Source organism: Cavia porcellus, unplaced genomic scaffold, assembly GCF_034190915.1.
Source record: "Cavia porcellus strain 051 isolate PalLab524CR breed Dunkin Hartley unplaced genomic scaffold, mCavPor4.1 scaffold_11, whole genome shotgun sequence".
Classification (NCBI taxonomy): Eukaryota; Metazoa; Chordata; class Mammalia; order Rodentia; family Caviidae; genus Cavia; species Cavia porcellus.
In genome coordinates, this window is record NW_026947494.1 from 60,598,489 (window position 1) to 60,613,915 (window position 15,427).

The window sequence follows — 15,427 nt, forward strand, 5'->3', positions numbered from 1 at the left end:
CCAAAAGTTAGGGGGGTCCAACAAAAGAGACCTTCAAGTCCTTGAGAAGTAATAACCTACCTGTCAGAAGTGTTAGCAACAGCAACGTGAGTGGGAGATGAAGAATGTTGTGCTCAGCTGTGTGACCTTCATGATTAGTGATTTGATTTATTGTGTAATTAGCGTATGTTTGTGATATAGCCTAATGGCATTCACCCTAGGGAACCAAAATATGCATATCCGATTCTATCATTTTCAACCCCCCTGCCCTACCCTTCCTCTCCTTCCATCCCCAACCCTCTTTTCCATCTCCTCACAGTCTACCTCCCTGATTTTTGTCATCTCTTTTATTTTGATCTTTGAATTCTTTCTCATTTTTGTCTTTCCTATTAGAGGAACCATGTAATACTTAGCTTTGGTGTCAGACTTATCGCACTTAGTGCTTGGATTTTTCTTTCTTTTGTTTTTGCAATGCATAATAAATACATTCTCACAGATGACCCATGCGTGTACACATTGCATCTTGGTTGTTTTTGCTTTCCTGTTTCCTTGGCCTCCTCCTGCCTCCTCCATCCTCAGATTCCCTTTCAGTAGCACAGTCTGCCTTCCTGTTTCCTATCCTCTATCTTTTATTTGTCCTTTAGATTATTTTCAAAGTCAAGTTACTAACAACAAGTGAAGCTGGAAGGTTTATTTGGCTTTTCTGTTTCAAGATCCTAGGATACCAAGTTCTTCCCACTCCTGCGTGTATTGCCTAGGCCACCTGCCTTACTTTGGTCCTTCCTCCTCCCACTAATCACCAATAAGGTGCTTGTACTTTGGGAAAAGTAAATCACTCTTAAAACTCATGAGTTTTAATCTTAACTAGCAAGATAGTTTTGAATAGCAATGCATGTACTGGGCATAATATTCTAAAGTACTATGTGGTTGGTGATGATTGTTCCCCTCCTTTCTCCCAGCCAACCTGTTTCCCAATCTGGAACATTCACTCACATAAACATTTATATGTCTGTATATCTATATACCTTAGATATTCAATCTACATAAAGATTTTCTCCAAGGCGGTTGAAACGTATTATATAGAATATAGTTTACATTGCTTTAAAACTTTAATAATATACTACAGCTATAGTTCCACACCAGTACACATAGAACTGCCTCTTGTAAAATGTACACATAAAAATCTCCTGATGGTGCAAAGGAGTAGGGTATATGAAAAGAAAGTCTCTATTCTTTACATATCTCAATCAACTTTTTTCCAAGGTAAGTAGTTACATATATTATGGCTCTGCAGAGAAACAACCAATAGGTTACTTATCGTGTAAGATTACAGAGAGAGACTAAGAAGTCCCACGTTCTGCCAGCTGCAGTGGGGAGTGCCAGAAAAGCTGATGATGTGATTCAGTCTGTTAGTCAGCTATTCATGCATTTAGTACTAGGGGTTAAATGGAGGGCCTAAACTACATCCCCATCTTTTTTTTTTTTTTTTAATTTTGAGGCAAGATTTTCCTAGGTTATCCAGTTGCCTGGACTAGGATAAACTTGTAGTCTTTCTGCCTCAGCCTCCCAAAGTACTGGAATTACAGAGCTGTCTCACTAGGCCCCGGTCTGATTGTGAAGGCCCGGAAATTAAGTGGAAGAGGCTGCTGATTTAAGTCCCAGAATCCTAAATTCTGAGAACCAAGAGCTCCAGTGTCCAAGGACAGGAGAAGAGAGATATCCCAGCTCAAGAAAAGAGAGTGAAGTCACCCTTCCTGTCCTTAGTTTCTATCTAGGCCCTAGACAGGCTTGGATGATACCACCCACATGCATGGAGAGTAAGTTTTCCACATTAGGTCTGCTAATTCAGATGCTAATCTCTGCAGGTACCACTCAGACACACTCACAAGAGTGCTTCCCAGGCTTCCTGGGTGCCCCTGAGCCCTGTCAAATTGGCCAGTTGCTTATGTGTCTACAACAGCCAAAGCTCAGTATGGGAGCAAATTATCCTGGGAAGCTGAGGCAGACAAGGCTGGGTCCTTGTAAATCATTTGAAGGTAACTGGAGCACAGCTCCGAGAGCGAAGAGCTCCTACTGCGGCCCCTGGGGAGCCAGGAATGGACCCTGCATTGCTGAATCACTTTATCAGTCACCTCCCAATTTCCATCTGCAGACTTGCTTGTTATAACAAGCAGGGAGCTGGGCTTCTCTTCCTGCCTTCCAAATGTAATTGGAGGAACTCAATTTTGCATCCGGAGCATTATCTGCAAAAGCATGTGGGAAATGTGGGCGTTAGCTTTCCAGTTCTGCACTTCTGAAGGCATCCAGAAGGAGGAATGGAAGAGAGGGTAGGCAGCGCACTGGCTCACATTCCTTCCCAGGTTGTGCACACATCGTCAAGTGCGTGAATATACATAAGCTTGCTTCCGAACAAACGGCAATGCATTATACTTACTGTTCTGCATTTTAAAAAAACATTTAATGCACTAGGGATCGCCTCACCTTAGTAGACATAACTCAGCTTCATTCTTTTTATACTGGTTTTCTGTATATCATTGTGTAGATTTGCTATAATCAGTTTAACCAGCCCCTAAATTGAAGGCATTTAGGTTTCTTTCAGTCTGTGGTAGCTAAAGGAAGTTCTTGTACTGAGTAAGATTTTACCTAAGCTTGGGTGCATTTTGAGGAATGTACAAGAGGATAAGCCAACACAGATTGCCCTGATCTTGGAGTGCAATTCAAAATCCTCTCCTTCTAAAGTCATGGTTGGGCAGTGCCTCACCCCTGACGCTCATCTTCCTTTAAAGAAATGCTAACCACCATGAAGGCCTGCTCTTTATGTAAGCTCACCAGTTCACACAGTGTTTGATACTGTGACAGGTGCAAATATTATTCTAGTTCTAGTTAGGTAAATTTCCCAAGGTCACATATTTGGATAGCAGACCTGGATTTAAACTCAACTCATTCATTTCAGAAGTATCTATGTATATTTCTAAACCAGTAGAGAAACAGCATCTTTGATCTGTAAACATGGAGTATGTCCCCGTTTACTTTAGTAATCTTGACTTCATGTGCAAGTACATGCCAGTGCTTAGCAAAAGATGTCTCAATGAATGAATAAATTAATGCCTTCTTTATTGGATCCAGGCTTTCAGTTTGCATGAAAAAAGTACTTTAGTTGCTGCATGCAAGATAAAATGAATAAGTGGTGGTCTCTTATTTCTCTTTTTTTTTTTTTGTGGTACAAGGGATTGAACTCAGGACCTTGCATTTGCCAGGCAGGTGCTATGCCACTGAGCTATAATCATGACTCTCTCTTACTTCTATATACTGTAAGGTATACCATTTTCATTTTGTCATAAAATAGAAAAAAGTTTTTGGAAGCAGCCTATTGAGAATTTTGATCAAAGGAAATCGAAACCCTGTGTGACAACAACCACCTTCGATCACCATTAGGGGGCAGTATTATTCTGAAAATCAGGAGAAGCCTGCCATTTCCTTAGCTCTTGGAATCCCATTGATGTTCCCAAAGAGTAACAAGGGTTTTCTTAGGATGGAGGTGGGGAAGCAAGCTATTAACTTATTGCTATGGTGACAAAGTAGATTTGAAAAAAATCTATAGTCGTTAGTAGACGAGAATGAGAAATATGAAATCTAACCGAAGCTCTATGTAAGAGTAAACCCTTCCCCAGTGTAGACTTCGGGCTGCATAATCTCGGCAAGTCCCAGCTACCGTGACATCAGTTTCCACTTGTTGTGAATACCTCTAGGGTTGCTGAGATAATAAATGCAACAACGAGGAGTGTCTAATCTACTTTATTGTATTTTTCAAATGTTTGTGATTGTAGAAAGTCTACTTGCCCTGCCCCAGTCCTTGGTTTGCCTGATTACTATAACATTTGGATCACTTTAGTTAAGCTGCAGTTTTCTTTTATATTGTTATAAAAGGTAATTTTAAATACATGAATAATATAATGTAATATAATGGAGGTGTAATGATTTGAGACTGCCTGCTTATAAGAATTTTGCAACTAAGTGATATATACCTTACAGGATATAGAAGTAAGAGGACTGGAGTATACCTCAGTGGCAGGCACAGCACCTGCCTGGCAAGCACAAGGTCTGGAGTTTGATTCCTGTGCCGAGAGAGAGAGAGAGAGAGAGAGAGAGAGAGAGAGAGAGAGAGAGAGAGAGAGAGAGAGAGAGGCACAGAGACAGAGACAGAGAGAGACAGAGAGAGAGAGTTATTATACAACTTCAGCTAATATAGTTAATTTGAATAAAGAAAAGTCTGCATTAATAAGTATGTTTAAAGGCATGAACAATGCTGTTTAAAACTTGTGCTGGGATGCTAATGAACCAAAGAAAACATCTTGCTTTCATAATTAAGTGGTGGTCTCTTACTTCTCTTTTTTTGTGGTACAGGGGTTTGAACTCAGGACCTCACATTTGCCAGGCAGGCGCTGTGCCACTGAGCTATAATCCTGATTCTCTATGTACTGGAAGGTATACCATTTAGTCAGTCTCAAATATATATATATAAGGCACTGGATTATATAAGATATAAACATATTTTTTGTTTGTTTTTTCCCTTCATACCAAGGATTGAACTCATGACCTTGTGCTTCTAGGTAGGCACTATGCCACTGAGCTATATCCCCAGCCCTAAGATATGTATTCTCTCTTTTTTTTTTTTAACACTGGGGATTGAACTCAAGATCTTGTGTTTTCCAGGCAGATGCTTAACGCCCTGCCCAAGATGTATATTCTTGACCAAGATCAAAAAACCCTCTAAATGCATGTGTTCAAAGTAATTTTCTCCTAGGAAACAAGTGGAAAGCAGTGGCCAGGTTATTATATTTTTCCTTTCACGGTTGCCCATTTGGGAGAGAAGATTTTTTGGTTTACCTGCCTAACCCATTCTTGTCTTTAGCAAGAATAGATCTTAGTTATAATAAAGAATTAGGAAGGAGCAAGATGAACAATTTACAATAAAACTTATTGACAATAGTATGTATAAATTCATTTATCATGTGATTTCCAAGATATAATTTTATAAATATCATTATAAATCATACACAGATTTTTCTACTATAAAATCATTTCCCATAAACAAACATAATTCAATAATTTTATTTATTTAACTTACAAGTACATTACAAGCTCATTAAGATAAAATAAGTCCATAATGATTAATTATAGGCAAGTTTCACTATGGTCCAGATTTCTCTGTATGGATACCCACAGTTCATCCATTCTTCTATTCAAGGACATCGTGATTGTTCCCATGTTTTGCCAATTATGAATAAAGCTGTTATAAACATTTGTGAGCAGATGTTGTATGTGTCCCTTTTTGACCCATTCAGATAAATGCCAAGGACTATTATTACTCTGTCACATGGTGAAAGTATGTCGAGTTTTGTCTTTCAAAGTGGCTGCATCATTTTCCATCCCTATAGCAACAAATAAGAATTTTTGTTTTTCGAGTCAGCTTATAAGAGTTTTCTGTATATCTTGGATACCATCCCTTCATCAGATGTGTGTTTTGGAAAGATTTTTGTTCAAGTTTGTTTTTTCAGCTCTTAAACAGTGTCTTTCACTGAGAAGTTTTTAACTTTAATGAAGTCTAACTTACCAAATTTTCTTACATGGGTAGTGTTTTGGTTTATATCTAAAACTCCACTGCCAAATCCACGGTCATCTAAATTTTCCCCTACCTAAGGGGAAAGTTATTTTTAAGAAGTTTTGAAGTTTTTGCATGTTATACCTAGGTCTCCGATTCATTTTGAATTAAATTTTGTGAAAGGATGAGCAGGGGTTACAGCTCAGTGGTACAGGTAACTTCCTGGCAAGCACAAGGTCCTGAGTTTGATTCCTGGTAGCAATAAATAAGTAAATCAATGAATAATAAAATTTTGTGAAAGGTGCAGGGTTTGTGTTTAGATTCATTTTTTTTAACGTGTGAATATTCAGTCTAGTTGTTCCAGTACCATTTGTTGTATAGACTGTTCTCCACTGAATTATCTTGCTTCTTTGTAAATTGCTTTAGTGGCTGTATATTTGTGTGGATCTATTTCTGGGCTCTCTACCCTGTTCAGGATAGTAAGTTTTGAAGATGAGTACTGTTGACTCCCCTGGGGTTATTTATTTATTTATTTTTCTGTGCCAGCTGGGTATTTTGCTTGGGTACAAAAGCTTTAGAGTAAGTTTGTTAGTGTCAACAAAACTGAATTTTAATAGGAGCTGCACTAAATCTATAAAGTTGAGAAAAGCTGACATTTTGGCAATATTGGATCTTTTGATATACATGTAATCCCTCTACTTATTTAGATTTCTTCCATTACAGTTTGTAGTTTTCCTCATATTTATCTTATATGAAGTTGATAGGTTATGTGTATTTTGGGGCTGATGTAAATGGTAGTGTGTTATTTTAAATTCCATTTGCTTATTTCTGTTATATTAAAAAGTAATGAGTTCTTACATGTTAGCATTGTGACACTTTATATTTTAACTCTGTAAATTTACAGACCAGTTGCTATAATTGTTTATTAGTGCCAGGAGTTTTTGGAGGTTTTGTTTTGTTTGAATTTTCCACATAGATATTTGAGTCATTTGAAAACAGAAACACTTTTCTTCCTCCTCAATCTTCATGCATTTTGTTTCCTTTCGCTTCCTTATTGAATTAGCTAGGACTTCCAGTAGAATATTAGTTAATAATGATAAGAGTGGGCCTCTATGCTTTGTTCCTGATCTTATCAGGAAAGGATTATACATCATATCCAAATGGGATTTATCACAAGAATGCAAGGTTGCTAATGTAGGGAAATACAATTGCCTTACATTGATCTTGTAATCTGAAATCTGGTTAAATTTGTTTAGTAGCTCTAATAGTTTTTAATTAGATTATTTAGAATTTCCTATATACAAAAGCATATCATTTGGAAATAAAGATAGTTTTTCTTCTTCCTTTCAGGTACTTTTTATTTTCTTTTCTAGCCTATAAATTGCTCTGGCTAGAACCACTAGTACAACGTAAAGTAGACTCTTCAAGAGCAAATCCCTTGTCTCATTCTTGATAGTAGGGTGAAAGATTTTAGTCTTTCAAAATTAAATATGATGTTAGTTTTGGGTTTTTCACAGATATGCATTGTTGGGTTGAGGAAGTTTCCTTCTGCTCTTAGTTTTAGAATGAAAGGGTATTAGATTCTGTCAAATATTTTTTCTGCTTCTACTGAGATGATTGTGTGCTATCTGCCCCATATTCCAGTATATTATATTATTGAATCATCTTATGGTGAATAATCTTACATTCCTGAGATTTCTTCTTCATCATGGGTATAATATTTTATGTATACTGCTGGATTTGTTCTGATACATTTAGTTGAGGGTTTTTGCCTGTGTTAACAAAGGAGATTGAACTGTATAATTTTCTTAAGATGTCTTTGTTGGCTTTATTGCCAGGATAATACTGAGTTCACTGAATGATTTGGAAAGTACATATTTCTGTGAGTCAGTTTCCGATCATTTAGTTTAACTTCATTCAGCCTTCATTATATTGTGAAGAAATGTCTCCAAGTTCGTGGTGTGAGGTTGTTTTGGCAGTAGGATAGTTTCCAATGTGTTTCTTACCAGTCATTTTCATTTCAGGGGATGATGGGCAGACAGTTCTGGAACTGTCTGGTCTTGGGCTCCGGCTTACCAGCATTCTGGTAGGTCTAATAGAAAGAAGAAGGTCATCGAGAAGTACAAAACTCCCAAATAATCAGGAACCTAGTTGTACTACAGTTCTTTCAAATAATTTTTGAAAATTGAAGTAGTTGTTTTCTCTGCTTTCTTCTAGTTAATATGGATTTTAACAGGAGGTTTACTATCTCTAAATAAGTCAGTATGCTCCTCCCTGAGGATCCAGTGCAAATGAGTGCTTTTGTGTTTATATTGTCTACCCTTTCTATTTGTTTTCATGTTGTCATCTATAGAAAAGGTAACACAGCTTAGTTTGTAAAGTGTTTAACTTTGCTCCTCCCTCAGCTTCATGGTATTGAAATAACCTTAGAAGAAAAAATATGTCTCGGGGTAAGACACAGAGAGTATCATAAATGAAAGTTCTTAGGGCTCATTGCCTTATAAACTTTCACAGTGTGATATTTCCAATGAAGGCATAAGAGATGGATATTATTCCCATTTTTCAAGTGAAGAAATTGTGATTAGCAAGGAAACTCTGATTTGGAGTTAAATCACCAAGCTCCTGATGAAATTTTACATTGTGATCTTTCCTAGTTTTGACCAAAAAAAAAAAAAAAAAAAAGTACCCACCGTTGCCAAAATCAGTGGATTTTTAGTAAAGATCCTTTGGTCTTTGGTGCAAACTTTTTTCTGTTTCTTTAAGTCATAATGAAGGGATGACTTCTAAGTCATCAAAAGATGAATCCATTGAATTCTTAAAAAGAAATCCCAGGTAGCTGGTTGTTCTTGAAATGTCTGCTATTGCTAGAAGCAGGTCATGTGACCAATTAAAAGTTTCTTTAGAAAACAGAACATAGAGGTCACTTGACACAGGAATATTAATTTAATGTTCAGATCAAACAACACCAATGTTTATATCAACAGTTTGATGGTAACATGGAGGCGTTCACCTCTGGATTTCTTTAACAGTACAAGAAATAACACATACATGCCCTGGGTCCATCCTGGGAAGAGAGATATCAGGGCAGTGTTTGAACAATGACCCAATAAGCAGTAGCTGACAATGTGCTGAATAGGAGAAATTAAGTGTGAGATGCCTACAGCCTCACACACAAAGGGTGACACTTACCAGAAATAAAGATTAACTGCTTGCATGTTAAATCCTGAGTGGGCCAGTGTTAGACTTGGGGTGAGGGTGACCAGAGTCTCAAAAAAGAAAGCAAAAGACATTATTAATATTATTCCCTAAGCAAATATTGAGTGAGTTAATGATGGAGAAGAGAGTATTTTAAAGATTAAGGCGCTCACTGAACCACCACAGAATCAGGTGTGGTTTATACAGTGAGGTCAGTGCCCAGATTTACCTCTGGTCTATTCTACAAGACTCCAAAGCTGCAGCTCCTGCAGTGATAGATCATGTGGCCCACACCATAGGACTCCAGGTACTAGGATCCTCTGGCAAAACCGCTTCCGATAGCTTGGGAGTTCTCTGAGCTAATGGCTCGATTGCCTTGCAAAAATTATTCCCTCTTTCTCCCTTTCTGAAATTAAGTCCTTAAGGGAGTGAGTGCATTTGAGTGGAAGAATAAGATCATCAGCCAGATCTAGTCCCTAGGGAGCTGGGAAAATGGGTCTCTAGCTGTTACTTCCACTTCCGAGGAAGTAGAACTCGAAGCCTGGAAATTTCCAAACATCAGAAGCTTGCTTGAAAGAGGGGCAGACAGAACATTACAAGAGTCACTTAAAGTGTTTGCTGCCCTCAAAACACAGGTGTGAACCAACAGCTCTGGCCTTGGGAGACACCTGGTTCGGGTATCGTGGTGGTATGTATGTGAGGGGTTTGACAGGGCTGACGAGCAGAGTCACTTGAGCAAGGTTGTGTGCAGCTCCGTCCTAGAAACGGTGATTATCACCGTCTCTACCTCATAACATTATTCCTTCTTAATTTTAGGTGTGTTATACTAGTTTAATAAAGAAGATACATTATTCTACTCACAATAAGAGTTAAGTGGTTACTCAATTTATGTATGCTACGACTACTAAGAAATCTGGTGGTTAGCCTCACGTTGGTCAAGAACCCCAGAATAGTAAGTACACAGTGAATATGAGTAAATGTACAGTATTTTGGGTAAAGATCTGAGCTTTACTAAGATTCTCAAATAGGTTTGTGACTGTGCTTCTCTCCTTGCCAAACTTCTAAAGCTTTAATAGAATTTAGCAGACAAACATCATTGTATTTTACTTACTCAAATTGAAAATCCTGGGCTTTGCAACTTTCTATGAAGGTGAACAGAATAAAATTTCATTCAGGTTGGTCATTTTAGTTGGAGAGAAAATATGCCTAAGAATGAATTAAACAGTCCAAATTTCCCTTTTCTGTTGCCAAGTGTGTAGAGTCAGATCAGCATTATAGTATGCAGTATGTTTAACTCAAGGAGAAACAATTACGTTTGATGCCAATAGAAAAGTAGGTATGTGTTTGATGTAATAAATGATATTTTAGCACTTGGGGCTTTCACCTTGTGGTGGGGTGTTTACTTTTATGGATTACACAATTTGTCAAGCAGTCAACATCAAAATTTAAGGTCAAACTGGCAGGCATGATGGTGGATGCCTGTAATCCTAGCACTTGGGAGGCTGAGGCAGGAAGAGGCAGCCTAGACTACATGTTGAGTTCAAGGCCAGTCTGAACTACATAGTAATAATACCTTGCCTCAAAAAAACAAAACCCCCCAAACCAAAAAACCACAGTATAATAAAGGTTGCATTCTTTCTTAAATTTTTTAATGAATTTCATGCTTCAGTTTATGTTATCTGCAAAAGCAATGTGAAGATTTATATCAGGGAATAGTTTGAAGAGCTTGTCAAATATTTGTTATCTAAGTCATTTTTGTGATACATTTTTTATTTGTTTGGTAAAAATATGGAATGCTTCACAAATTTGTCTTCCTTGTGCGGGGCCATGCTAATCTTCCCTGTATTGTTCCAATTTTAGGGTATGTGCTGCCGAAGCGAGCACTGGGGTACATCTGAAGTTCCAAAATGCCTGGAAAAACAAATGGATGCTGAACTACATGAATGTGATTAAGGCGTGAGCATGACGGTGAGTGAGATTTGGTTGTAATGTGCTCAGTAATCTTGGGATATACTGGGGGAGTGTTGGGATTAACAGGAATTACTAATAAAATTGGTAATAGAAATTGTAAAAGGATATTTATCTCTAAAGCCAAATAGAAAGTCTCATAGAGAAGCAGTGGCACAAATGCCAATGCATGTCCCTTCTTGTTGGCTTTTGCATCCCCTCTACCACTCGTTATCTTTTCATGGCAGCTCCTGTTCACTTCCACTTTTTTTTATTTTTTATTTTTGTATCTCCTTGTCTGTCACCGGGTGCAACTAACTCTAAGGCCCTTGAGTTATAAAAGATAAATACAAGAACATTTATAGCTGTAACTTTCATGTCAAAAGCTATGAAGAATTCGATATGTCACATGGCTATTTGGGGAGCTTTTGTTTAGAACTTCCAGGGTCCCTGATTTACTGTTACAATAGATCTCCCTACTGTAAATCCAGATAGGTGAGAAGAAGAGAATTTAAGGATGACTAAGAAGATTTTTCTGTTAAAAATCTGGAATCTGAATGAGTGAATCTCTTTTCTATATTGAGTTAAACTGTTGAGTCCCTGACTCCCCAGCTAGAAAAAGAATCCAAATATATTTGGGCAGTGGGGTGGAAAGCAGGCCAGCAAAGGACTCAAAGAATTTGAGTCTTGAGTTTTAGAGACTAAATTTTATATAGGGGCCTTTTGGAAGATGTTCCTTCTAGTTCCAAACCCTAGAAATACTTAATGATCCCTTCCTGTAGAGCAAGGGGTTGAGATATATCTGGGGCCAATACTGTTTATTCAACAATGTATGTTCCCTCTGTGAGATCTTGTACTGGGCATCAGAGAATCCAAGGCAACTGAAACATACTTCTGACACAGAAAACCTTTATCTGTGGGAGACAGAGGAAGGAGCAGTGTGGTGGAATGTCCCTCCAAAGTCTCATGCATGCATAGGTGAAGCTTCTGGGAGTGTCCAGAGTGTGAGGCTGGATCATGTGTGTGTGATACCAAATTATCCCATTGATTGGTTTAGCATAGTTCTGAGTGTGGGTGATGGAAAATAAGAAAGAAGTTTTTCTGCCTTCTGTCTGTCATGCCAAGGATTGTTTCTCCTCTGCCACGCTCCCTGTTATGCTGCCCTGGCTTGGAGCCAGCTGACTATGAACTGAAACTTCTACAAATTGTGAGCCAAAATAAACCTTTTCTCCCTTAACTTGTGGTTATAAGGTGGCTTATCCCACCATAGAGAAAGTAACTAAGACATCGATTAATTTTGGTGATCAAACAGTGCACACAGTAGGAGGGAAGTACATGTAGATAAGGACACCTAACCCAGGTTGACACTGATGGTGGGGGTATTGGGGAATTTTTTTGGAAAAAGAACCTGAGCTAAGGCCTGGGGGTAGGTGGAGAACCACTGGCATTAGCAGAATTGTTTGCAGAACATATTTGGCCGAGCAGTCCAAGAAAATGGGAGAGCTACAGATAGATGGTCGTGAAACCAGAGCAATAACAATCATAGTAGTTAGCCCAATAGTTTGGGTTAGCCTCGTCAGAAAAATCATGCGACTTTTGAGATTTTCTGCAACTTACTGAATGAGCCCACATGAGGTATTGGTTAAGTATGGGCTGGATCTAAATCTGGGCTTTACTAGTGAGTAATTGCTTCCTTGAATAAAAGGAGACAACCACTAGTATCTCCTAGTGCTGTGGTGGTGAGGATTAAATGAGTTAAGAGCTTAGACCAGTGCCTGCTAAATGTTAAGCATCATAAGCATTAGTTGCTTTGAGGGTGTGATTCATAGTTCGGTTCCTTGCAGGACTGGTTCTAATGGAACTACCTAAAGCACATATTCCAGGATACACCCAAGAAGTGCTGAAACAGTGCCTCCAGGTTCAGACAGGTGTGCTGGGAAAGACTGGTTGCTATGCCTTGATCCCTTCCTTGGCTGCAGAAGCTACTGTCACTGCCTACCTTGGTAACAAATGGATGGGGGAAATCATGTAGCCCAGGTGTATGCTGGGTACAACATAGTACTGTGTAGTTTTCCTGAATACATGGAAGAAACTGTTTTTCTTTTCACAATTTGATGTTCCCATGTGTAGAAGTCAAGAGGTAAGGAAAGGTAAGAGATAATAGCAATAGAAATGCTGTGCATCAAAGGGGTCAGGACACAGGGCCCTGTCCTTAGCATATTGACTTAGGAAAAACACGGGAGGGTCTGAGGAGATTTGCAGCAGCCTTGGTGCTGCGTATGTCACAGCCAGCCATGGAAGATGTTGAATGGCATGGCTAAATGCAAATGGATTCCCAGGAGGAGAGCACACAGGGTGGGACTGGTGAGGCCAGTATGCGTCTCTGCACTCAGTACCAAAAGGGGCCATCTCATCTGAGTGTTTGCCAGGAAACTCTCTAAAATCAGTGCTCTGAGCAGACCCCGGAGCTGGTACTGATAGGATGCTTTTCCCTCCTTGACTCCCACTGTCTTCATGAGTCATTTATTCTTGGCATCCTGTGCATTTGACTTGTGCAGGATGGCACGATAGGTCTAACTTCCGTTCTGTATGTGAGCCCACTCCGTGTTGGGGACAGACAGTCCTCCTCTGAAGCTGAAGCTGACTAGATTATGTGAAACTTTCTTCTCTCCATCACTGCTTGGACCTGTTAAGCACTTGGGTTTCTAAGGATTTTTGAAAAGCTGCTCCAAATGCATAAGCAAATAGTCTTTGAAAGGATTGCAGGAGTTACCATAGCTGCTGGGGCTGCTGCAGTTGGATATCTAGCTTACAAAAGATTCTGTGTTAGAGATCATTGCAATAAATCTGTGGTAAAACTTCACATCTGGAGAGACAAACCCAAAGTAGCACATGTTTTGACATGTAGGGTTTGGGAGATAAAGCTATGTACCGCTGTTGTTTGGAAGTCCAAAATGTTGCCATTCTGTGATGGATCTCACACAAAACACAATGAAGAGACTGGAGACAATGTGGGACTTCTGATCAAGAAAAAAGAAACTTAAATGGACAATTCCAATGTTATAAATCAGTTCATAATGATGTTACCTGATTCACTTCTCCTGGATTTATTATTATTATTATTATTATGCTTTGTATTTTTGAGACAAGATTTCAATATGTAGTTCAGGCTGTCCTTGAACTCACTTTGTAGCCTAGGCTAGCCTCAAACTCACAGTGATCCTCCTGCCTCAGCCTCCCAGGTGTTGGGATTACAGATGTGCACCACCAAGCCCAGCTTTCTGCTGGATTCTAGACACGGCATATCGCAAACTTCATCTATCAGGTTCATGGCATTTGCCTTACTTTCTGAAACACTATAGTGCACATTTGTTTAAACAGGAAAAAAAAAAAAAAAGGAAAAGGAAAAACAAATAAACGAACCTCCCAAGCATTCTGACCACTCTGTACCTAAAGAAAGATTTGATAGTTGAAAATGTGCAACGAATTGTGAAACATGAAATAAAAAAAATAAAGGCCACAAGTGTCAGGAGTCTAGAATTTAAGAATTTCAAATTCCTCACAAAGAGAATTTTACCATGTTTTTACCCCGCCCCCCCCCTGCAACCCCGTGTGTGTGTGTGTGTGTGTGTGTGTGTGTGTGTGTGTGTGTGTGTGTCTGGGGTAAGATGATAGGCTGGTGACACGCCTTCCCTGGCACTGGCCTGCCTGCTGCCATCTTGGAGCTTTCCCAAGGCAGTTTGCTGGAATGGGCACTCAATATGGTGTAGACACAGAGCAGGAAGACACATCCCTGCTTTCAAAGACCTTACCATCCAGTAGAGACAGTGGCATACAATGAGGGCTACCCTTTCCTCAGTGCCTGCCAAGGTCTAGGCTCCAGGCCTCATCACAGTCTCAAAAATGTCTGTAAGATGCCTGGGGTGGTGTTCATTTTAAAGGTAAAGGACAGTATGTCTCGGTGAGTTAAAATCGTTTGCCAAGGGAATACAGTCAGCAAGTAGGAAGTCAGGTGCACGGTGCCCCAACAGCCAACCAGGCAGCATGTGATTTTTCTTACTGTAGTGGGGTCTTCAAAGACCCCCCCACCTCCCACGGTGTGGACTTGATTTTTCAACTATACCATAAGCTCCTGCTCATCTTCCATATTGGGGTTCATAGTCACTCTCGAATCAGGAATTTCATTTTTTCCCATCTTGGCTTCTGATAATCTGCTTCCCACTCCCCAGAAATATAATAAAGGAGAAAACTTTGTTTTCCTCTCCATAATTTTGTAAATAATCGTACTGCCTTTGATTTTAACGAAACACATGCAGGCTACTTAAAAAATCAACAATATAGATGTGAGTAGAGGCCAAGTTTTAAGGTCTTTTCACTAAACCCCCTTGGTTCACCACTCTCGGGGATAACCACTTTCTGGGTCATAGTTCCTTGCATAGTTTTTATATCTGCTACAATGCATCTAGGAACACACAATTCATTAATTTATAAGCATTTTGTTTTAATTTTATTTTTGCGGTGTTGGGGATTGAACACAGAGTCTCCTGCATGGTGGGCATGAGTTCTCCTACTGAATCACACCTTCTGTCCCTTATTTTTACTTTTTTTTTTTTAATAAAAGGGTACTTCCTATAAATGTACTGTTCGGCAACTTGCTATTTTTCACTTAATGTATCCTGGACTTCTTTCCATGTTAGCAAGGCC

At 39.1% G+C, this 15,427-nt stretch overlaps 1 non-coding gene across 1 annotated transcript; it reads right to left on the minus strand.

The window, feature by feature from the left end:
- Nucleotides 1–10,558: 10,558 nt before the first annotated feature.
- Nucleotides 10,559–10,660, minus strand: LOC111758308 (U6 spliceosomal RNA). The gene has a single exon (XR_002792507.1). It is a non-coding gene; the product is annotated as a U6 spliceosomal RNA (small nuclear RNA).
- Between the last annotated feature and the right edge of the window lie 4,767 nt (nt 10,661–15,427).